Source organism: Glandiceps talaboti, chromosome 4, assembly GCF_964340395.1.
Source record: "Glandiceps talaboti chromosome 4, keGlaTala1.1, whole genome shotgun sequence".
NCBI classification, from domain to species: Eukaryota; Metazoa; Hemichordata; class Enteropneusta; family Spengelidae; genus Glandiceps; species Glandiceps talaboti.
In genome coordinates, this window is record NC_135552.1 from 16,137,226 (window position 1) to 16,149,383 (window position 12,158).

The following is a 12,158-nucleotide window of genomic DNA, read 5'->3' on the forward strand; positions in this document are numbered from 1 at the left end:
TTCACTTGGTTACCAAGAAACGCCAAATTGAAAGTTTAACTCTTTTTTCACTTCGATTGTTCTTTTGTCTAGTGTCAAATAAACTTTGGTCGGCTTAATAGTTTCGTTTCTTAACAGAGAGTTAGGCATTTGTACCTTCCAGCTCAGGCTACCAAATCACATTTGTGCCTGACACTACAACAAATAAAGTAGTCCTCACTTTTTGTCTTTTCTTCTTTTCTGTTTGACTTGTACTAGTAGCAATGGCAATGGGTTTGCAGGCTTGCTCTCGATTTATGACGAGGAGTTGGGCAATAATACGTTCAGGTTACCCCCAGAGAAAACCCAGTTCATGCCTCGCCAGGCAGCGGAACTGGTTGTTATTGGAGAAATGACTGCCATAAATTTCAATGTACCATAGTTCCAATCGTGTTCAGGGTAAAATAAGACCGCACATAAACTAATATGAAAGTTCATATGTGTTGGTAATTCAATGTGTTGCACTATAAGTGATGCTCTGAATAATGCCAATCTGTTGACAAAGACGGAAGTACGCAGTCGAAAATTTCAGGTAACAATTTTCAAGTTTGTTGGAACAAAAGTTTAATGCAACACTGTCTTATTAATTGTTGTGACTACGTTGAATCGTACGCTTAGTTTCGGTTTCTAACGGGGGAGTTGAGCAGTTGTACCCTCACGGGCTTAGGATGTCAGATTTTGTCTGGCGATTTTGCACCGTCTTTTTGTTTCTCGGCATTCACTTCTATTCCATCACATTTCCCGCGGTTCATTGTAAAGCTGGAAATTATTGTCTTGGTCAGTGTGACGTAACTACTGGCCAATGGGGGGGGGGGGGGATATGTGTTCTGACATAAAAAGTGGGTATTTAGTGAAAGTATGCGAATATTCAGCAGTACGTACGTTGCACATCTATTTTCATTTTTTCGTAATTATTAAGCACTTATTTGTATTGTTATTAGTTTTATATTTATTATGAAATCCCAGATCCCAACTGTTAACTACGTTCCGCAAAGTCTCTTTTCTGTAAAAAGATAGTTCACTGTTGCCTTTTTTCAATAAAGGTACAGGTTTGCAGAACCTTTCCCTAAGAATTACGGGCTTTTATTTCTGTTTTCTCCCTGGGTGACCATGTGTTTGTTTGTTTGTTTGTTTGTTTGTTTGTTTGTTTGTCAGTTTTGTGGAAACCTTTACGGCGAAATCAAGTTCTTCCGTCCCTTTGTTTTGTTTTGCGTCGGGCAGCCATTTTGATTTCACGGCTTTTCAACCTTTTCTTTTTACTGCGTGGCTCTGTTCCCCACCGCTATCGATATCCCTTTATAACAGTGCCATGTGTTAGTTTGTGCAGTCTGGTTAGTTTGTGATCGTTGAAATTCGAAAATTGCAATAAAAACAGTAGCATCTCCGGCGGGATTCGAACCCGCAGCCTCCGAATTTCATACCTGCTAGAAGTCCGACGCGCTATCCGTTGCGCCACGGAGACCTGTATGTCTTTCACCCATTTGAAATGAACCATGACAATAAATCAATAAAATATTACTCTATTTACGTATACAATCGGCCCAAATGTAGACCAATTTTCATTCATTTCACTCTTGGATATAAAAGGATGTTCAAAATTTTCCATAAACTTTGGGTTCTGATGAGTCATTTTATGATTTTCATTTCGCAGAATTTTCGCTTGGTTGCCAAGAAACGCGAATTAATTGAAAGTTTAACTCTTTTTCACTTCGATTGTTCTTTTGTGCCAAATAATTAAATATAAAGCCGGCTTATTAATTTCCTTTCTTATCAGAGAGTTAGGCATTTGTACCTTCGAGCTTAGGCTACCAAATCACATTTGTGCCTGACACTACAACAAATAAAGTAGTCCTCACTTTTTCTTTTCTGTTTGACTAGAACTAGTAGCAATGGGTTTGCAGGCTTGCTTTCGATTTATGACGAGGAGTTGGGCAATAATACTTTCAGGTTACCCCCAGAGAAAACCAAGTTCATGCATCGCCAAGCAGCGGAACTGGTTGTTATTGGAGAAATGACTGCCATAAATTTCAATGTACCATAGTTCCAATCGTGTTTAGGGTAAAATAAGACCGCACATAAACTAATATGAAAGTTCATATGTGTTGGTAATTCAATGTATTGCATTATAAGTGATGCTCTGAATAATGCCAATCTGTTGACAAAGACGGAAGTACGCAGTCGAAAACTTCAGGTAACAATTTTCAAGTTTGTTGGAACAAAAGTTTAATGCAACACTGTCTTATTAATTGTTGTGACTACGTTGAATCGTACGCTGAGTTTCGGTTTCTAACGGGGGAGTTGAGCAGTTGTACCCTCACGGGCTTAGGATGTCAGATTTTGTCTGGCGATTTTGCACCGTCTTTTTGTTTCTCGGCATTCACTTCTATTCCATCACATTTCCCGCGGTTCATTGTAAAGCTGGAAATTATTGTCTTGGTCAGTGTGACGTAACTACTGGCCAATGGGGGGGGGGGATATGTGTTCTGACATAAAAAGTGGGTATTTAGTGAAAGTATGCGAATATTCAGCAGTACGTACGTTGCACATCTATTTTCATTTTTTCGTAATTATTAAACACTTATTTGTATATAGTTTTATATTTATTATGAAATCCCAGATCCCAACTGTTAACTACGTTCCGCAAAGTCACTTTTCTGTAAAAAGATAGTTCACTGTTGCCTTTTTTCAATAAAGGTACGGGTTTCCAGAACCTTTCCCTAAGAATTACCGGCGGGCTTTTATTTCTGTTTTCCGACTGGGTGACCATGTGTTTGTTTGTTTGTTTGTTTGTCTGTCAGTTTTGTGGAAACCTTTACGGCGAAATCAAGTTCTTCCGTCCCTTTGTTTTGTTTTGCGTCGGGCAGCCATTTTGATTTCACGGCTTTTCAACCTTTTCTTTTTACTGCGTGGCTCTGTTCCCCACCGCTATCGATATCCCTTTAGAACAGTGCCATGTGTTAGTTTGTGCAGTCTGGGCTGGACAGTTTGTGATCGTTGAAATTCGAAAATTGCAATAAAAACAGTAGCATCTCCGGCGGGATTCGAACCCGCAGCCTCCGAATTTCATACCTGTTAGAAGTCCGACGCGCTATCCGTTGCGCCACGGAGACCTATATGTCTTTCACACATTTAGAATGAACCATGACAATAAATCAATAAAATGTTATACTCTATTTACGTACACAATCCGCCCAAATGTAGACCAATTTTCATTCATTTCACTCTTGGATATAAAGGGATATTCAAATTTTCCATAAACTTTGGGTTCTGATGAGTCATTTTATGATTATCACTTCGCAGAATTTTCGCTTGGTTACCAAGAAACGCGAAATTGAAAGTTTAACTCTTTTTTCACTTCGATTGTTCTTTTGTGTCAAATAAACTTTGGCCGGCTTCGTTTCTTAACAGAGAGTTAGGCATTTTGTACCTTCGAGCTCAGGCTACCAAATCACATTTGTGCCTGACACTACAACAAATAAAGTAGCCCTCATTGTTTTGTCTTTTCTTCTTTTCTGTTTGACTTGTACTAGTAGCAATGACAATGGGTTTGCAGGCTTGCTTTCGATTTATGACGAGGAGTTGGGCAATGATACTTTCAGGTTACCCCCAGAGAAAACCCAGTTCATGCATCGCCAAGCAGCGGAACTGGTTGTCATTGGAGAAATGACTGCCATAAATTTCAATGTACCATAGTTCCAATCGTGTTCAGGGTAAAATAAGACCGCACATAAACTAATATGAAAGTTCATATGTGTTGGTAATTCAATGTGTTGCATTATAAGTGATGCTCTGAATAATGCCAATCTGTTGACAAAGACGGAAGTACGCAGTCGAAAATTTCAGGTAACAATTTTCAAGTTTGTTGGAACAAAAGTTTAATGCAACACTGTCTTATTAGAATTGTTGTGACAACGTTGAATCGTACGCTGAGTTTCGGTTTCTAACGGGGGAGTTGAGCAGTTGTACCCTCACGGGCTTAGGATGTCAGATTTTGTCTGGCGATTTTGCACCGTCTTTTTGTTTCTCGGCATTCACTTCTATTCCATCACATTTCCCGCGGTTCATTGTAAAGCTGGAAATTATTGTCTTGGTCAGTGTGACGTAACCACTGGCCAATGGGGGGCATGGGTTCTGACATCCCCAGTGGTATTTAGTGAAAGTATGCGAATATTCAGCAGTACGTACGTTGCACATCTATTTTCATTTTTTCGTAATTATTAAGCACTTCTTTGTATTGTTGTTAGTTTTATATTTATTATGAAATCCTAGTTCAAGGCCAGCTGTTAGCTACGTTCCGCAAAGTCACTTTTTCTGTAAAAGATAGTTCACTGTTGCCTTTTTTCACTAAAGGTACAGGTTTCCAGAACCTTTCCCTAAGAATTACGGGCTTTTATTTCTGTTTTCTCCCTGGGCGACCATGTGTTTGTTTGTTTGTTTGTTTGTTTGTTTGTTTGTTTGGCTGTCACCGGGATGATTTTTGTGGAATTATGTGCCTTTACGGCGAAATTCTTCCGTCCCTTTGTTTTGTTTTGCGTCGGGCAGCCATTTTGGTTTCACAGCTTTTTCAACCCTTTTTTTACTGCGTGGCTCTGCTCACCACCGCTATCCCTTTATAACAGTGCCATGTGTTACTTAGTGCAGTCTGGGAAATAAGTGCTGGTCAGTTTGTGATTGAAAATTGCAATAAAAACAGTAGCATCTCCGACGGGATTCGAACCCGCAGCCTCCGAATTTCATACCTGCTAGAAGTCCGACGCGCTATCCGTTGCGCCACGGAGACCTGTACGACATTACCCTAAAAGTATGTAGAATGAACCATGACAGTTAATCTAGTCTTTTGAATTTTTTAAAGTGTTACTCAATTCACGTACACTATCGGCCCAAATGTAGATATAAATCAAAATAAATAATTACACTTTGGATGGCACAATGAAATTAAGACTAACTGTTTATTAACACAATGAGAGGCGATACCTCAGAAATCCTGTTGGACCTTTTCTTCATTATATATATTATAATTGATAAATTGGGTTATAACAGAAGCACTGTCAGCCTCGGACTGGATGGAACAACACACTTCCAACATCTCCTTTGGTGAGTACAATGTAACAGTATTTAGCCAAATATATATAGTTTCTGGACATGTGAAACCACAGACCCTCCACCAACTCTATGGTCAAACCTTGGAGTAATTATACTGTAGTAAATTCGTCCTCTCTATATCTACAGGTGAGGCATAACATCTATTGTTATGTAAATATCTACCTGACTCGATGCGACTGTCAGGAACTTGAACCGTAACGCTAAAAACAGGGCATAAGGCATTACGAAACTTCTGTCATATCAACTGATATTGTTCTTTACTTATAAAGTTCAAAATTGCGGTATGTTTCAAGCTTCGGAAACAAGGATAGATTAGTAAAGTGCGAGTAAACCATTCTCGCAAACCAGACCTAGCGGTTTATTTCTTCCGCGACACTGCGAAATAATGGCAGTGCGTCGGGGACGGTGCCGTAAAAGAGGCTGTGGTTTGCGACGATGGCGTATAAAGGCAGTCTAGGATATAGATATCCTGACAGCGACCCATACGTAAGAGGCAACACGCCCTACATCTTGGTTAAACTCAAGCTTCACAAAGGTCAACAGAAAAAAAGAGAGTAATTGTTCAACTCCAAAAGCCCAACCATCTTTCCCTTTTTATGCTCAGTCGTATTGAAAGGTATAACAATAGCGTGTAAGACGAGTAGTGTGGCATAGATTCAGCCTGAACCAATATTTGAAAACTCTTAAAATCTAAAGTGTAGAATTGAGAAATGACCATTGCTTACCCTGAATTGGTATCATTTTGGTTGGTTTGTAAATCTTTTTGAAACAAATGTGTATCATGTAGGGATTATTGTTGTGCACTGTTTCAACTGTTCTCCTGCATGTAATCCCAATGTTTCACTTCCATATGACTGGTAAGACATTTACCATCGAATACTTGAAGAGCTAAGTTTGCATCAACATTCAACTTTTAATTGTCAAATTTACTGTGTGACAATGCTGTCCTCACACTCCACATCGCCCCCCCCCCCGACCCTTCTTTTGAAATCATTAGCCACAATCTATAACCGGAAAACAAAACAAAACACTGAGGTAGCTGCGCGTCGGAACGAGATATCCTCTTATTTAATTACCAGCTACAATCTATGAAATTAGAAAACCTTTAATAAAAGATTAGCATCTCCGGCGGGATTCGAACCCGCAGCCTCCGAATTTCATACCTGCTAGAAGTCCGACGCGCTATCCGTTGCGCCACGGAGACCTATATGTCTTTCACACATTTAGAATGAACCATGACAATAAATCAATAAAATGTTCGCTCTATTTACGTACACAATCGGCCCAAATGTAGACCAATTTTAATTCATTTCACTCTTTGGGTTCTGATGAGTCATTTTATGATTTTCATTTCGCAGAATTTTCGCTTGGTTACCAAGAAACGCGAATTAATTGAAAGTTTAACTCTTTTTCACTTCGATAGTTCAAGTTTTGTGCCCCGAATAATTAAATATAAAGTCGGCTTATTAGTTTAATTTCTTATCAGAGAGTTAGGCATTTGTACCTTCGAGCTTAGGCTACCAAATCACATTTGTGCCTGACACTACAACAAATAAAGTAGTCCTCACTTTTCTTTTCTGTTTGACTAGAACTAGTAGCAATGGGTTTGCAGTACGGAAGGTTAACGTGCCCACGTAAGTACAGTCAATCATCAGAATGGAATCAATCATCTCACAATTTCCTGTCCGTGAACGTAAACAACATAAAATGGGAACTGACTTTTAAAATAATGCCATATAGATAATTATTTATTTTGAATTTTTAATGAGTGAAAATACTATGATGTTTTTCCTACATGAAAATGGACGTGGAATAACATAGACCGTGTTTGCAATCCAATAAATAATTAAAAAAAAATTAAACAAAACCCCTCCTCAAATTAAAACATGTGTAAAAAGTTTGTCATTGTAAATACAGGAAGAGACTTGGTAAACACAAGTAATGACTACTTCAATTCCATGTCCATTCTACACACTTATCCATGCGTCTGTTACCTCGTCATATATTGAAACATCACCATAATATGCATTAGATAGTTACTTGTGATATTAAACTTGTATTTACCCAGTTTGTTTTCAATACATGATTTGATAGCAAAGAAAAGACCTAAACTAGTGAGTTTAACTGTAAATCTCGGTGATACATCAAGTGATTTACACCCCACAACTGAGAAAAACAAAACTAACGCTGTCACAATCTCCAAAGATGTATCAAAGTTTTTTTTCTGTTCTACAGAATGTACACAGGGTATACGTACTTAATATTCGTTGATCGATCATAGTGTACAGCAATCTGATTAAACCCTGATGTGAGAATATAACTCGATTGTTTTAGTTACCATTTCCTTCGTATATTTGTTTTCGTTTTTTGTTGGTCTGTGATTGATTGAGTGCCTTTCGGGCCACAACTCACTCCCAGAACCGCAAAACCAAAAATAAACGTCAATATACGAAGGAAATAGAGGTACCGGTAAATAAAGGCAATTTAGCCATATTCAACACATCAGGTCAGTTTTCTATACGTTTTGCATCAATTATGTTTCCATTTAAAAAAATTGAGCTTTGATTTTTAACATTGTAGCCAGAATATGTCTTGCCATTCTCGTGACTCATGCGAGAACAATCACATTTGTCAAAAGGGAACTTTACATATGTCAGAGGTATAAACAATATGTGGATGTGACGTCATTTCTAATATCTCGAACTTTGTTACTATGTAATGGACGAGACATATTTGTTGATAAGAAGTAAAGGCCTAAAAAAGTGTTTGGTTTCGGTTTCCCGACCTTATCTAGTTTTTCACTGGTGACCTTAAGTATTTTTTACGTATTCGAGAAAAAAATAGTAAAAATATCGCGAAAATTGAGAAGTCTTGGGAGAAACAGTGGAAGCGGAAACTGTCATAAACTTATTTTATAAAAAGACAATATAAAAATATTCTTCCAATCTGTAATGTCATGTTCTTTGTACTGGCTATGTGTATCGATATCGATAATCAACGGTTGCGGTGTACTTTTGAGGGAACTACCAGACGCAACGTACTCATTTACCTGGCTTTAGATCACGTATGAAATGGCGTATGATAACTTGACTCACTCACTCACTCACTCACTCACTCACTCACTCACTCACTCACTCACTCACTCACTCACTCACTCACTCACTCACTCACTCACTCACGCACTCACTCACTCACCCACTCACTCACTCACTCACTCACTCACTCACTCACTCACTCACTCACTCACTCACTCACTCACTCACTCACTCACTCACTCACTCACTCACTCACTCACTCACCCACCCACCCACCCACCGACCCATGGCCACCCACCCACCCACCTACCCACCCACTCGGTGTGTCTTTGTCAGCTTTGGAGATGTTAACAATTTGTGATTTTTTAAAAGAAACACGTATTAGAACCTGTCAGTGTACGACCGGAAGTTGTCAACGGTTGATTATTCACATGTATTCACCGAAATGGTGGTGCTCTCGTTTAAACGAAGTAAATACGAAGTAAGTGTGTCGAGGGCGCCCTTTGGTGTAGGTGTTGGCCACAGAGATGTTACACAATTGCTGTGGTGATACAAGATCAATTTACACATAATGGTCTTTATAAAACCCGCCTGAAACAAAAGAAATATATAGTCTTGATCACGGTAAATTAAATCTATAAATTCTCTCCCGACAATACTCCGGGATAACGTCATCATTATTCTTAGTTAGTTAACCCAAATATTCATTAAAAAATGTCCTGTTCGTAGCTTTGTGTATGAACGCACCCCGCCCCAGTGTAATTCTCTCGCCAACTTCTACATCCTAGTGATACCAGTCTGAACTTTAAAGTGGCTACAATCCACTTAGCCTAGAATCTAGTTGTATGGGGACTCACACGACTAGATAATATTGCTATTAAAGCTGATATTGTGTCAACAGAACTGTGAGGGCTCCCATCCCTGACCATCTCCCATTTCCATCTACAGCTTCATGCTTCTTGCTTTATCTGTGGTCACTTTGTTTAAAAAAAAATAAAACTGCGACATACCTACCATATTTTCTGAAGACATGTTACCGGAAACAAATGTTTTATTTTGCCTTAGCATGGAGTACACTCCTTAGAACAATATGAATAATCTCCACCATATACTATACGTAATGTATATTATTACGATCACTTTTTTATCGGACTTCCTAGCTTAATTTGAGAATAAACAATTTGCAAAGGTCAGTTTAGTTTCCTGTAAAACCATGCATATAAATATTGGCCTTCGTTACACAACGTAATATAATTAATTGCTTCAATATTCCAGAGTAAGGTAGATTCGAACAGGCCTGAGATAAAATTGACAATCGAACAAGGCAGCTTCGTTATTTAACAACATATGATTTATATTCCGAAGATTGGATAAAAAATGACATCAAGTGTCACAAGGGGGCGCTGTTTATAGCATCGGACTGTCACAGGCGGCCGTGAAAACTGTACAATAGGCTCTCCTTGCTTGCATCCTGGATATTTCTAACTTCCTCTGTTAGCCATATTTCAAACCATTTGAAGCTTCAAAAATATAAAATTTAAACAATGCGTAACAAAAGTTGGATTTTGTTACATCAAGTCACAGGCGTATATATATGTATAATTGGATCTATCTAACTATATCTATCTATCTATCTATCTATCTATCTATCTATCTATCTATCTATCTATCTATCTATCTGTCTGTCTGTCTGTCTGTCTGTCTGTCTGTCTGTCTGTCTGTCTGTCCGTCCGTCTGTCTGTCTAGTTAAAGTACCTATGAATACATATACTTGTGTATCATTTACAGTAAATATGTAAATGTAATATTTTCTAGTTGTTAAGATATTTCAAATTTTATTATTTGTAATTATTATTTTATGCATATAGAGAGGGTATTTATCATTGAACATGTCTTAAATATTTATTTAATTCATTTTTCTTAACTTTCATCACTGTGACATTGCTTTCTCGACAGTAATCGATTATAATCATTATTTTGTTACATTTTACAGTTGTGTATATGTGAACTTTCTACTGTAACAGCAGTAAGATTAAGAAACGGACTCATTCTACACTAAGATTGCAAGATCGAATCGTAATTTCTTCTTACATTTATTGGCTGATTGAAATAAACCATTGAAACGTACTGCAACTAGACCCAGGCGCCAATGTTATGGTGTCTCTATATTTGATGTCTGCATGGTGGCAGGTTAGTTCATCTCATTTAGACAACATGTAGCAATGGACTGTATTCATTCAACCTTGCTATCTTAATTGAATGGCTGAATGTGCGATTTGTTTTTGGTTCCTGCGTGGTTGTATCAAACAAAGCCAGTGCAGTGAACAGTTACCAAATTTGTCAGGAATATAACATTTTTAGCCAAACGTGGTTTATTTATAAGTATGAAAGCAGATATTGCACACATATCGAGAAGAAAAGCAGGGTAAGTCTTATTTGTCACACATCCTAGGCCATTGAAACAAACAAGCTGACTGACAGACAGACAGACAGACAGACAGACAGACAGACAGACAGACAGACAGACAGACAGACAGACTGACTGAGTGACTGACTGAATGCCTAGCAGACATACAGACAGACAAACACACACACAGTGACTGGCTGACTGAGTGACTGACTGAGTGACTGCCTAACGATTGCTACAAGTACTATGCAGGCAGCAAATAATGGCACATTTGCATAATTCAGCATAGTGCTGGACTTATAGGTTATATGTACTCTACTAACGTTCACTTGGTTATTATATATATTTGGATTTAAAGACACAAAGGGAATGAAAATCACAAAAATTCGTTAGCAAATGTTGATCAATATACAAATCTACATGGACACAGTTTGTTGCATATCAAGAAATCACGCATACAGCTGTATTGAAGTACGTTGCAGGATTTTGTTCAGGTTCCCAACGCAACTATATATAACATTTTGAATTTGATGATCTTATTTAACCTGTGTAAATGCCAGAAGTTTACAGGGTTTCCCTTGTTCATTTCAAATCTAAAGAGAAAGCGACATTTTAAAATTATTTGGTTAATTCGATGCTAAGCTTAAAGGAGCCTTCAGTAATTACAGGGGGAGGGCTGGAGGAAAGCAGGTCCGGGCTGTTGCCTAAGACATGACCCCCCCCCCCCCCCCACCGACTCCTTTGTGCTAAAACGTGAACCTCCCTCAATTTCCTTTCTCTAAAACATCACCTCCCCATTAAAGTATTTCCAAACATATGGTTTAAATGCTGGCAGACATAGAAAAGGACAGTAGTTCTAAAATCAATGGTTTGAAGGACTTAATCCCACCGCTGCCACCACGTTGAAAGTTTTAAATGTATTGCTTATTTCCAACTACTACAACTGAAGGCCTGGAAATTAACAACCAAACAATGTATGGGCACACTTCCGATATTGTCGGGACCGAGGTCAACATCTCCACAATATCATCCTGATATCACACCTGACAATTAATTCACTGCATGGTTGTCATTTGATTGACATGGTCTGATATTACGGTACCTGTGCCTCTTAAACCGCCTTGCTCGGTGTACCTAACCCTAACCTTAACACTAACACTAACACTAAACTTAAACCTTAACCCTAAAACCGGTACCAAAACCAAATCCCAACCCTTACGATGTGGCAGCAGTGGGATGCCAAATTCCCCAAAAATGCGAAATTAGACAATATATTGAGTCTAAGTAAAATGTGACCTCTCCTTACCTCCATTCTCTAAAATATGACCCTCTAATGAGAACCGATTTGTAAAAAGTGACCCCCATCTCCCTTGTAATTACTAAAGCCTCCCTAACGATGGTCTCGGGCCTTTTAGCTGTATATCTAAATAGTGATGACTCGTCGTAGTACAGGTACATCTGAGACGAGAAGAAAAGATAGTCTTTCCAGATAACCGATACATGGACAGGGGATTATACTAAATCAATCTATACTATAGCTCGCCTTTGTTTTTCTCTGCTTAAAGACAGAAACATGAGAACACAGTGTCAACAAA

At 38.4% G+C, this 12,158-nt stretch overlaps 4 non-coding genes across 4 annotated transcripts; all 4 read right to left on the minus strand.

Annotated features, from left to right (window-relative positions):
* Positions 1 to 1,396: 1,396 nt before the first annotated feature.
* Trnar-ucu (transfer RNA arginine (anticodon UCU)) lies at positions 1,397 to 1,480 on the minus strand. Its single transcript is given in 2 exon segments — positions 1,397 to 1,432; positions 1,444 to 1,480. It is a non-coding gene; the product is annotated as a tRNA-Arg (tRNA).
* Positions 1,481 to 3,044: 1,564 nt separating this feature from the next.
* Trnar-ucu (transfer RNA arginine (anticodon UCU)) lies at positions 3,045 to 3,128 on the minus strand. Its single transcript is given in 2 exon segments — positions 3,045 to 3,080; positions 3,092 to 3,128. It is a non-coding gene; the product is annotated as a tRNA-Arg (tRNA).
* A 1,586-nt stretch (positions 3,129 to 4,714) lies between these two features.
* Positions 4,715 to 4,798, minus strand: Trnar-ucu (transfer RNA arginine (anticodon UCU)). The gene is given in 2 exon segments: positions 4,715 to 4,750; positions 4,762 to 4,798. It is a non-coding gene; the product is annotated as a tRNA-Arg (tRNA).
* A 1,443-nt stretch (positions 4,799 to 6,241) lies between these two features.
* Trnar-ucu (transfer RNA arginine (anticodon UCU)) lies at positions 6,242 to 6,325 on the minus strand. The gene is given in 2 exon segments: positions 6,242 to 6,277; positions 6,289 to 6,325. It is a non-coding gene; the product is annotated as a tRNA-Arg (tRNA).
* Positions 6,326 to 12,158: the final 5,833 nt, after the last annotated feature.